This window comes from Lepidochelys kempii, chromosome 3 (genome assembly GCF_965140285.1).
Source record: "Lepidochelys kempii isolate rLepKem1 chromosome 3, rLepKem1.hap1, whole genome shotgun sequence".
In the NCBI taxonomy this organism is placed as follows: domain Eukaryota; kingdom Metazoa; phylum Chordata; order Testudines; family Cheloniidae; genus Lepidochelys; species Lepidochelys kempii.
The window spans coordinates 171495784-171505424 of record NC_136382.1 but is presented as its reverse complement, the minus strand read 5'-3'; the positions used below and the strand labels follow the sequence as shown (position 1 = coordinate 171505424).

The 9641-nt window shown below is 44.3% G+C and overlaps 1 long non-coding RNA gene across 3 annotated transcripts in view; it reads left to right on the top strand.

Annotated features, from left to right (window-relative positions):
* Positions 1 to 1517: 1517 nt before the first annotated feature.
* LOC140908327 (uncharacterized) overlaps positions 1518 to 9641 on the top strand; it is a 117485-nt gene continuing 109361 nt past the window's right edge. For 2 of the 3 annotated variants that reach the window (XR_013635515.1, XR_012157836.1), the window contains exons 1-2: positions 1518 to 1749; positions 2228 to 2288. This is a non-coding gene — a long non-coding RNA (uncharacterized LOC140908327). Of the gene's footprint in view, positions 1750 to 2227; positions 2289 to 8873; positions 9485 to 9641 lie in introns of those variants that run through there. The other variant, XR_012157835.1, reaches the window with a different exon arrangement.

Here is a 9641-nt window from a genome sequence, read left to right as displayed (position 1 = left end):
CTGCACATTAATTGGGCCATGTAGACCCTGTTGGTGCACAATAAGGCTTCCTAATGTGCTTTAACATAGGCGCACTACATTGAATCACGCTAAGGAACCTTCAGTGCACACCAGCCCGGTTTACACAGACCAATTAATCCGCAACATGTTAGTGCGCTTCAGAAATCACACTCCTGTAATGGGCATTACCCACCCTGTGGACAAGTCTACAGTATATCCACAGAACAGGCCTAACTCAGGTTATGACAGTGTAAGTTTATCCACATTGCCTCACTCACATGCCTTCTAATAGAGTGTCTTCTATTCAGTGTCCAAATCATTTCACTCCCTTGCCTCTCTGCTGTGGATGTGTGAGAGAATGCCAGTTATGAAGTGCACACTTGTCCTCTTGGTACAGGATGGAGAACATCAGCCCTTTTCATATAGATCACTGGGAGTGTTGCCTGAGCAGAGGAATTTCCTAAGGAAGGTGCTCAGACAGTTCAGTAAAGATTGTTATAGAAAAGTCTATAAATAAACTAAATCAATAATGTCCCTTGATCACCACCATTCAGACATTTGAACCCTTAATCTAGTTGTGACAGGCCCTCTGGATAAAATTTTCAAAAGTGCTGGAGGTTCCACTGACTTTCAATAGGATTTAGGCACCTAAGTCATTCTGGCACTTTTGAAAACATTAGTCTATAACCTATTACCAATCTCCTCAGGCATTCAGTGCCAGCTAGGACTAAATTATTAATTCAGAATGCTACATTTCAGCACAATACTATATTCTTTCTTGCAATTAAAAATCTTTAGAAATACGTTCTGCCTCATTGATCTCTTCGTGCTTTATCTCGTCTAATGAATTTTAATGTTTAGATAAAACATTTCTCTCTCCCCCTTGCTGAAGACCTGTGCTTTCTTCTTCATTCAACATGTGACTAATTTCTTATTTAATGTTAAGCATCACTGAACGACCTTCATTTCAGTTTGAGAAATACCTGACATTAATGTAACACAAGTTACACTGATGCTGACAGCTATGTTGAAGGGAACATTCATGTAGCTTTAGAGAAACCTTTCTGAACATCCAAAGGCGACATGAGACGTGAAATGTAATTGGAATAGAAAAACTGATTTTTAAAGTGCTATGTGAAGAAAACACAGGAATTGTGGGAGGAGCCAATCTTCTTCCTGGCTTCCTTCCATCCTAACATTTTTGGTATTCTTAAAGGTGTGCTGAATGTTTGCAAAGTATTCTATTTCAGATTTTAATTTCAGTGGCCCACACCCTGAAGTTCTTACTCTATTCTAATTTAGGGTTTGTCTACATAGGGACACTCAGAAAAATTAATTCAAATTAACACAGAGGAAAGCAGTAATCTATACAGCACAGTGGTGGGTGGTAATTGGCCATGTGCTGATAATGTAACATTTTAAATACAGATAATTTATTTTAACATAAAGATGTATGCACTATTCCCCATCTCCCTCACAGCCTCATTGACATCAACCATTTGGTTTCTTGTAGGTGACATAGTAGAAGTGGGTATCCAGGATGTATTTGAATAAGGAGAAGGCACCGGCCTTTGCAAACCAGCCAGGAAAGGAAATTCCACACATAGAATGCAGCATGGAAGAAAGTACGGAAATGGTTGAGAGAGAAGATGAAAACGTGTCACTGCATCTGGGATTATTGGCTGAGGAGAAAGATGACACCACAAGCGTCGACAAGGACATAAATGGTCTAGAAGAGTGAGAGTGCTGGTTAGTATACCTGGCGATGGTCTATGGGCTCAAAGTGGTGTGGTTAGTCTGGTTTCTGGGCATGGCCAGATTTGTGTCCATGGTTGTCTGACTGCCTCTAGTGGAAAGTGTTGGAGACAGTCCACACTGGGCAGAACCCACACTTCAGAGTTCCCTCCCTCCTGTGTTCTTCGAGGTATTCTGGTATCCTGGAGGTATTCTGTCTCCTAGAGCTCTACACCCCCATCCAGCTATGCTCAAAAACCTATATTTTTCCCTGCACTTTTTAAGAACGTGTTACTTTCCTCATGATATTTCACCAGCCTTGTTTTGACCACTTACTTACATGGAGATATTCTATTCTATCTAAAGCTGTATCCTACACCCTGACTGCATCTGAGTGCATTCAACATAGTAGCTATTCTGAACACTCGAGTGTTTCTTGTAATTCAAACTGCAGACACAGAAAACTGATTAGATATTATTTGTGTTACAACAGTGTCTGGAGGCCCAGCTGATTGAGAACCCCTGCTAACTAGACACCAGACACTAAACACATGGTAAGTAACAGTCACTGTCCTAAAGAGCTTACGGTCTAAATAGACAAGACAGAGAAAGGGTGGAAGGGGAAATAACACGCAGCAGCTCAGTGGCAGAGCCAAGGATAGAACTGGGCCTCCCATCCTCCTGCAGTGCTCTGTCCACTGGATCACGCTGCCTCCCCAGTGCTTTAGTCTTGTAATATTGTCATTATGAACTGATATTTAGAAGAATTCTACTGCTGCATGGCCAGTTTTTACCAGTTACTTAGTCACAACAAGTAATGTGCACTGTGTCAGAAGATACCGTAAACTGCACGCAGGACCGAGTGTCATTAAAGGGTGCATTAGGTTCAATAAAATAATCCAAGACTTAGTGATTGCTGTCTTGCTCCAGGCATCTGCTTTCTGCATAACGTCCCTCACACGTCATATAACACCATCGCCCAACAACACCAACCATATTAGCAGCATTTAAAGACCCAAGGTCATTAATAATGTGAAGACCTTACAATACATCACACCCCTGAAGCATTTATTGCTCTAATTTGCTGTGTAGAATTTTAAACGCAATTTGCTCAAACTAAAAATCAGTGCTTTAACATACTATCTTAGGAGACCCTGCACGACCGGTTGCATGTTCCCTTAGACTAGTCAGTAAAATGCTGCTTAATAAGCTCTGGTAGCATTCTGACAAACTACCGCAGTCACCGAGGGACAGAGCAGTAAGAAGGGGTGGTGCACTAGGCCTTCTTCCTATGGCAGACACTGTGCTCCCGGGAGCACAGGCCTAAGCAGCTAAAGGTGCAATGTATGCTCTCAATGCACAAAACACTTTGTTAGCAAGGGAGCAGGGCTATGGCCTAACACTCTTGACCTTCCCACCTTGGCCCAGCCCTTCTCACTCACTGTAGGGCAGGGGTGGGGAACCTTTTTTCTATCAGGGGCCATTGACCTACAGAAAAAATAAGTTGCAGGCCACACAGCCCCGCAGGGGAGCACGGTGACTCGGGTCTTTCCCTAGGCTCCGGGTGGGGCCAGAAATGAGGGGTTCAGGGTGTGGGAGGGGGCTCAGCGCTGGAGCAGAGGGTTGGGGTGCGGGAGTGGGTGAGGGTTCCAGCTGGGGGTGTGGGCTGGGGATGATGGTTTTGGGGTGTAGGAGGGGGCTCCAGGTGGGGCCAAGGGGTTTGCGGTGTGGGAGCAGGCTCAGGGCTGGGGGTTGGGTTGAAGAAGGCTGTGCATCAACAGTCTGCAATGTGCAGCCTGCAGCAATTCTAGTCCTCCTTTGCTTCTCTTGTGGGGTGAGGGAACAGCCCCTTCTGCTCCTTGCACCATTCCACAACTGAGTCCTCCAGGCTGGCTCCAACCCCCCCTATTTATAAACTCCTCCTTGTGTCCTGTCAGGCTGCTTGCCCAAAATGGAAATCACTCAAATAGTCTCAATCAGTTAATGAGAATGCCTAGCAGCCCCCCCACCTCAGATCCAATTTCTGGATGATTCTAGTCCAGTCAGAGTCACCATGCCCAGCTCTGGCAAGTCTGCAGGCACACAAAGTCCCCTAGAATAAAAATAATAGCTATGTACTATTGCCACTATTTCTTCCCTTATTCACACTATGAAATACTGCAATGCAAGCAACGCAGGTTACATATGCACTCTCCTTTCATTGACTCTATATTGCATTCCTCCAGGAGTGCAAAGTAGAACTGGAGAAAAATGGCTGTGAACCTACATACATTTAGTGAAACTTTTCAGAGCAGTGAAACTTTTCATAAACTCAGCAGTTTGGTTTTTTTTTCTCTCAGAATCCCGTGACTTGCAGAGCGGAATCTAGTTAAGTTTTCAAAAAGTTGAGGGACTGTTCTGTGTGCACTAACAACCTCTTCCATGACCCTCAACTCTTTGTCTATTTCCCCTGTTGATTCCTTGGTGAGCTTGAAATGGTGATATATGGCCAGACTTTCAAAAGGTATTTGGGTGCCTAAGATGCAGTAAGGTGCCTAGTGGGATCTCCAAAAGCACCTAAGTGGGTTAGGTGCCTATTTGACATTGATTTCAGTGGGAGTTAGGTGCCTAGCCTAACTTTTGAAAATCCCACTAGGTGCCTTGCTGCATCTTTAGGTACCTAAGTACCTTTGAAAATATGGCGCATACATCTGCTGGTCACCATACTTGTGGCTAGGTTTTGACACCCTTTCTTATGTTGAGCTCCACCTTGCTTCATAAATGGGTCCATAGACTTCAATTAGGCTATGTCTATACTTGCACTTTTGTCAGTATAGCTAATGTCACTTAAGGGTGTGAAAAAACCCACACCTCTGAGTGACAAATTACACCAACAGAAGTGCTGGTGTGGACAGCCCTACGTTGGCACTAGATGTTCTTCCACCGACATAGCTGCTGCCACTCATTGGGGGATCTCCCATCGGCACATAGCGGCTACATGGGCGATCTTAGAGCAGCGCAGCTGCATCGGTACAGCCGTGCTGCTGTAAACTCTCGAGTGTAGACATGGCCTTAGAGTAGCTGTGGATTAAGGTACCATTCAACATGAGTAATGGTGTTAGAATTCTGCTCTTGCTATTTATTCCTGCAGAGCAGTGATTTCCGTGAGGCCTTGAACCTCATGTTGTCCTGTATAACTCTATGTAACAATGTTTTCCTGTAGCACACCACCTTCTTAGCAAGTATCAATCCTTTGGGGAATAAGTTAAGTGGGTGTTGCAGACACACTGATGGAGGTGCTTGGTGGCTCTCTGGGACAGAGAAGATCTAAGGTGGGGGCTGAGCAATCCTGATGCCAGGACTCAGAGCAGGATTTGGGAAGAAGATTAAAGTTGATTTTTTTGTTAATAAAGCCAACTTCCAGAAAAGCAGCGAGTTTAAACACTCCTCAGTGTCTGAACAGTGGTTTGCAGAGCAGGTTGGGAAAGGCACCTGCTCAGCAGTGGAGCCAATTCAGATATTTGGTGGGGGTGCTTCGGGGTGTGTGTGATTCCAATCCCTGCTGCCCTCCTCCCCGGTAGGGACCCCATTCCAGTGCCTGTGTGTACCCTCCTCCACCCCCAGCAGGGAACCTACATCTCTCTTGGCCAGGGAGTCTCCCTTCTCTTTTACCCACACATTGCATGAGACAGTGCTGCCAGAAGAGGAGTTCTCAACTGACTTCCCTGTGCTCCTCCACACAGGAACCGGCTCCCTGCACACCTGATCACAGCACCATTTGGCCCAGCCACCCTGCTGTCTGGACAAATTTCAGTGGCATTGCTACCAACACAGCCCGAGTGACAGTCCAGCCCACTCTAGCACTGGACCACAGCTAAGGAGTACAAGATGGCTCCCTACACCCAGCTCAGAGACATATGGAACTCAGAGCAAGTGCAAAAATCTTGGGGGGAAGCATTATTGTGTCCCTTCTTTTGTGGCACTGAGCCCCTGGCAGCAGTCTTTAGGGGATATTTCTAAATTAACTCACAAATCGCTTTTCACAAATCGCATGCAGCAGCAACTGTCCAATTAGCAGATATTCCCTCATTTCCGTCTGCACTCCCAGATTCATTATTCTAAATCTATCTCCAAATTTGTCAAGGTTCCTTCCTCACTCTGGACTCTAGGGTACAGATGTGGGGACCTGCGTGAAAGACCCCCTAAGCTTATTCTTACCAGCTTAAGTTAAAAACTTTCTCAAGGTACAAACTTTGCCTTGTCCTTGAACCCTATGTTGCCACCACCAAGCATGTTAAACAAAGAACAGGGAAAGAGCCCACTTGGAGATGTCTTCCCCCCAAAATATCTCCCCAAGCCCTACACCCCCTTTCCTGGGGAAGGCTTGATAAAAATCCTCACCAATTTGCATAGGTGAACACAGATCCAAACCCTTGGATCTTAAGAACAATGAAAAAGCAATCAGGTTCTTAAAAGAAGAATTTTAATTAAAGAAAAAGTAAAAGAATCACCTCTGTAAAATCAGGATAGTAAATACCGTACAGGGTAATCAGATTCAAAACAGAGAATCCCTCTAGGCAAAACCTTAAGTTACAAAAAGACACAAAACCAGGAATATACATTCCATTCAGCACAGCTATTTTACCAGCCATTAAACAAAAGGAAATCTAACGCATTTCTAGCTAGATTACTTACTATTTTAAGGAGTTACGAAGAGCATTCCTGATCTGTTCCCAGCAAAAGCATCACACAGACAGACAGACAGACCCTTTGTTTCTCCCCCACCTCCAGCTTTGAAAGTATCTTGTCTCCTCATTGGTCATTTTGGTCAGGTGCCAGTGAGGTTATCTTAGCTTCTTAACCCTTTACAGGTGAAAGGATTTTGTCTCTGGCCAGGAGGGATTTTATAGTTCTGTATACAGAAAGGTGGTTACCCTTCCCTTTATATTTATGACAAAACTGAATAGCTTTTTTCCAATCTATAATTAGGCCAGGTTCTAGCATGTTCTAAATCCTTTGGCATTTGACTGCATTTCTCCTCATTAATTTTCTTCCTTACTTAGAATCATAGAATATCAGGGTTGGAAGGGACCTCAGGAGGTCATCTAAGTCCAACCCCCTGCTCAAAGCAGGACCAATCCAATTTTTGCCCCAGATCCCTAAATGGCTCCCTCAAGGGATTGAACTCACAACCCTGGGTTTTTCTGCCCTCTTGTGGTGTTACCTTGGGCAAACCGCTTAACACCTCTATGCCTCAGTTTCACCATCATTAGAGTGGGGCTAAATATGTTTAACTACCTCTGTAAAGGTCTTTGAGATCTATCCATAAAAGTACTATGTAAGTGGAGAGAATTATAGGCAGAACACACCTATATTTCCCAGAGGTGCATTAAGGTTTCGTGGGGCCCTGGGCCAGAACAATTGGGAGGGGAGGGCCCTCCCCACACCTGTCACTTGTGATCCCGCCCCTGTTCCGCTCCTTCCACCTGTGGTCCTGCTCATGGCCTTACACCGTTTGGCCCCTTCCCCCCCATCCCTGTCCCTGTTCTACCCATGGTCCCACCCCCATTCTATGCCCCCACTATGGCCCCGTTTGCTCTTTTTATCCTCCCCCTACTGCAGCCCCCAGACCAGAGAAGCTCTGTCCCCACACCCCACCAGGGCCCCCATGGTTGCAGCGGGGAGTGAGAGCTCCCCCAGCGCTGAGGCTGCAGGAGGGAGCCAGAGCTCCTCCAGTCCCAGGGCCACAGTCAGGGTCTGGCCGCTGGGGCTTCCGCCGCCCCGCTCACCTGCTGCTTGGGAGCAGGGTTGGAGTGAGGAGACTTCCTCCACATGGTCCAGGTTCTTGTCTCTTGGAGGTGGGGCACCCATTTTTCCAGGGCCCCCTGGTTAGCCGGGGCCCCTGAGCACAGGTCCCATGGTCCCATTTGCTAATCCACCACTGATAGTTGTGGTTGCACAAGCATATTTAACAGCTATATAAACATTACTATTTCCTGCAAGGGACAGGCCAATGAATAGTACTTTTTGAAAGGAGGCTCTCCAGCTGTCATTGTGAAACATGTCCCCTAGGGGTGGATTGCATGGGATACTGCGATGGCCCAGGAATATGCGAGGAATGTGTATGGGGAGTTTGGGAAGGGCAGGAAAGGCAGTTCTGTATGGACTTCAGTGGGAGGTGAAGACGGATGTGTTCTGCCTGCAATGCAATCACCTCAGCATGTCAGTTTGATCTTCAAGCAGCTGTATCATCCACTCCTGCCCTTGTTTCCTCTCCTGGCTATCAATTTTCAGTTTTTCATTGATTGTCTCTCTCCACGCTCTCTGCTCGTTATCAGCAGCATCAGATGATTGCAGCACCTCCCTAAACTAGGGCTGGCAATTAATCGCAGTTAACGCATGTGATTAACTCAAAAAATTAATCGCGATTAATTGCAGTTTTAATTGCACTGTTAAACAATAGAATGCCAATTGAAATGTATTAAATATTTTTGGATGTTTTTCTACATTTCAAATATATGGATTTCAATTACAACACAGTATACAAAGTAGACAATGCTCACTTTATATTGTTATTTTTAATTACAGATATTTGCACTGTAAAAATGGCAAACAAAAGAAATAGTATTTTTCAATTCCCCTCATACAAGTACTGAGTGCAATCTCTTTATTGTGAAAGTGCAACTTACAAATGTAGATTTTTTTTACAAAACTGCACTCAAAACCAAAACAATGTAAAACTTTAGAGCCTACAAGTCCACTAAGTCCTACTTCTTGTTCAGCCAATCGCTAAGGCAAACAAATTTGTTTACATTTATGGGAGATAATGCTGCTCGCTTCTTGTTTACAATGTCACCTGAAAGTGAGAACAGATGTTCACATGGCACTTTTGTAGCTGGCATTGCAAGGTCTTTATGTGCCAGATATGCTAAACATTTGTATCCCCTTCATGCTTCGGCCCCATTCCGGATGCCATGCTTCCATGCTGATGATGCTCATTAAGAAAATAATGCATTAATTAAATTTAACTAAACTCCTTGGGGGAGAACTGTTTGTCTCCTAATCTGTTTTACCTGCATTCTGCCATATATTTCATGTTATAGCAGTTTCGGATGTTGACCCAGCACATGTTGTTCGTTTTAAGACCATTTTCATTGCAGATTTGACAAAACGCAAAGAAGGTACCAATGTAAGATTTCTAAAGATTGCTACATCACTTGACCCAAGGTTTAAGAATCTGAAGTGCCTTCCAAAATTTGAGAGGGATGAGGTCTGGAGAATGCTTTCAGAAGTCTTAAAAGAGTGACACTCCAATGAGAAAATTACAGAACACGAACCACCAAAAGAGAAAATCAACCTTCTGCTGGTGGCATCTGACTGATTCAGATGATGAAAATGAACGTGCATCGGTCCACATTGCTTTCGATGGTTATCGAGCAGAACCCGTTATCAGCGTGGACGCATGTCCTCTCAAATGGTGATTGAAGCATGAAAGGACATATGAATCTTTAGTGCATCTGGCACATAAATATCTTGCGACTCTGGCTACAACAGTGCCATGCTCTCACTTTCAGGTGACATTGTAAACAAGAAGCTGGCAGCATTATCTCCCACAAATGTAAACAAACTTGTCTGTTTGAGCGATCGGCTGAACAAGAAATAGGACTGAGTGGACCTGTAGGTTCTAAAGTCTTACATTGTTTTATTTTTGAATGCAGTTAATTTTTTGTACATAATTCTACATTTGTAAGTTCAACTTTCATGATAAAGAGATTGCATTACAGTACTTGTATGAGGTGAATTGAAAAATACTATTTCTTTTGTTTTTTACAGTGCAAATATTTGTAATAAAAAAATTAAGTGAGCACTGTACACTTTGTATTCTGTTATAAGTAAAATCAATTAATTTGAAAATGTAGAAAACATCC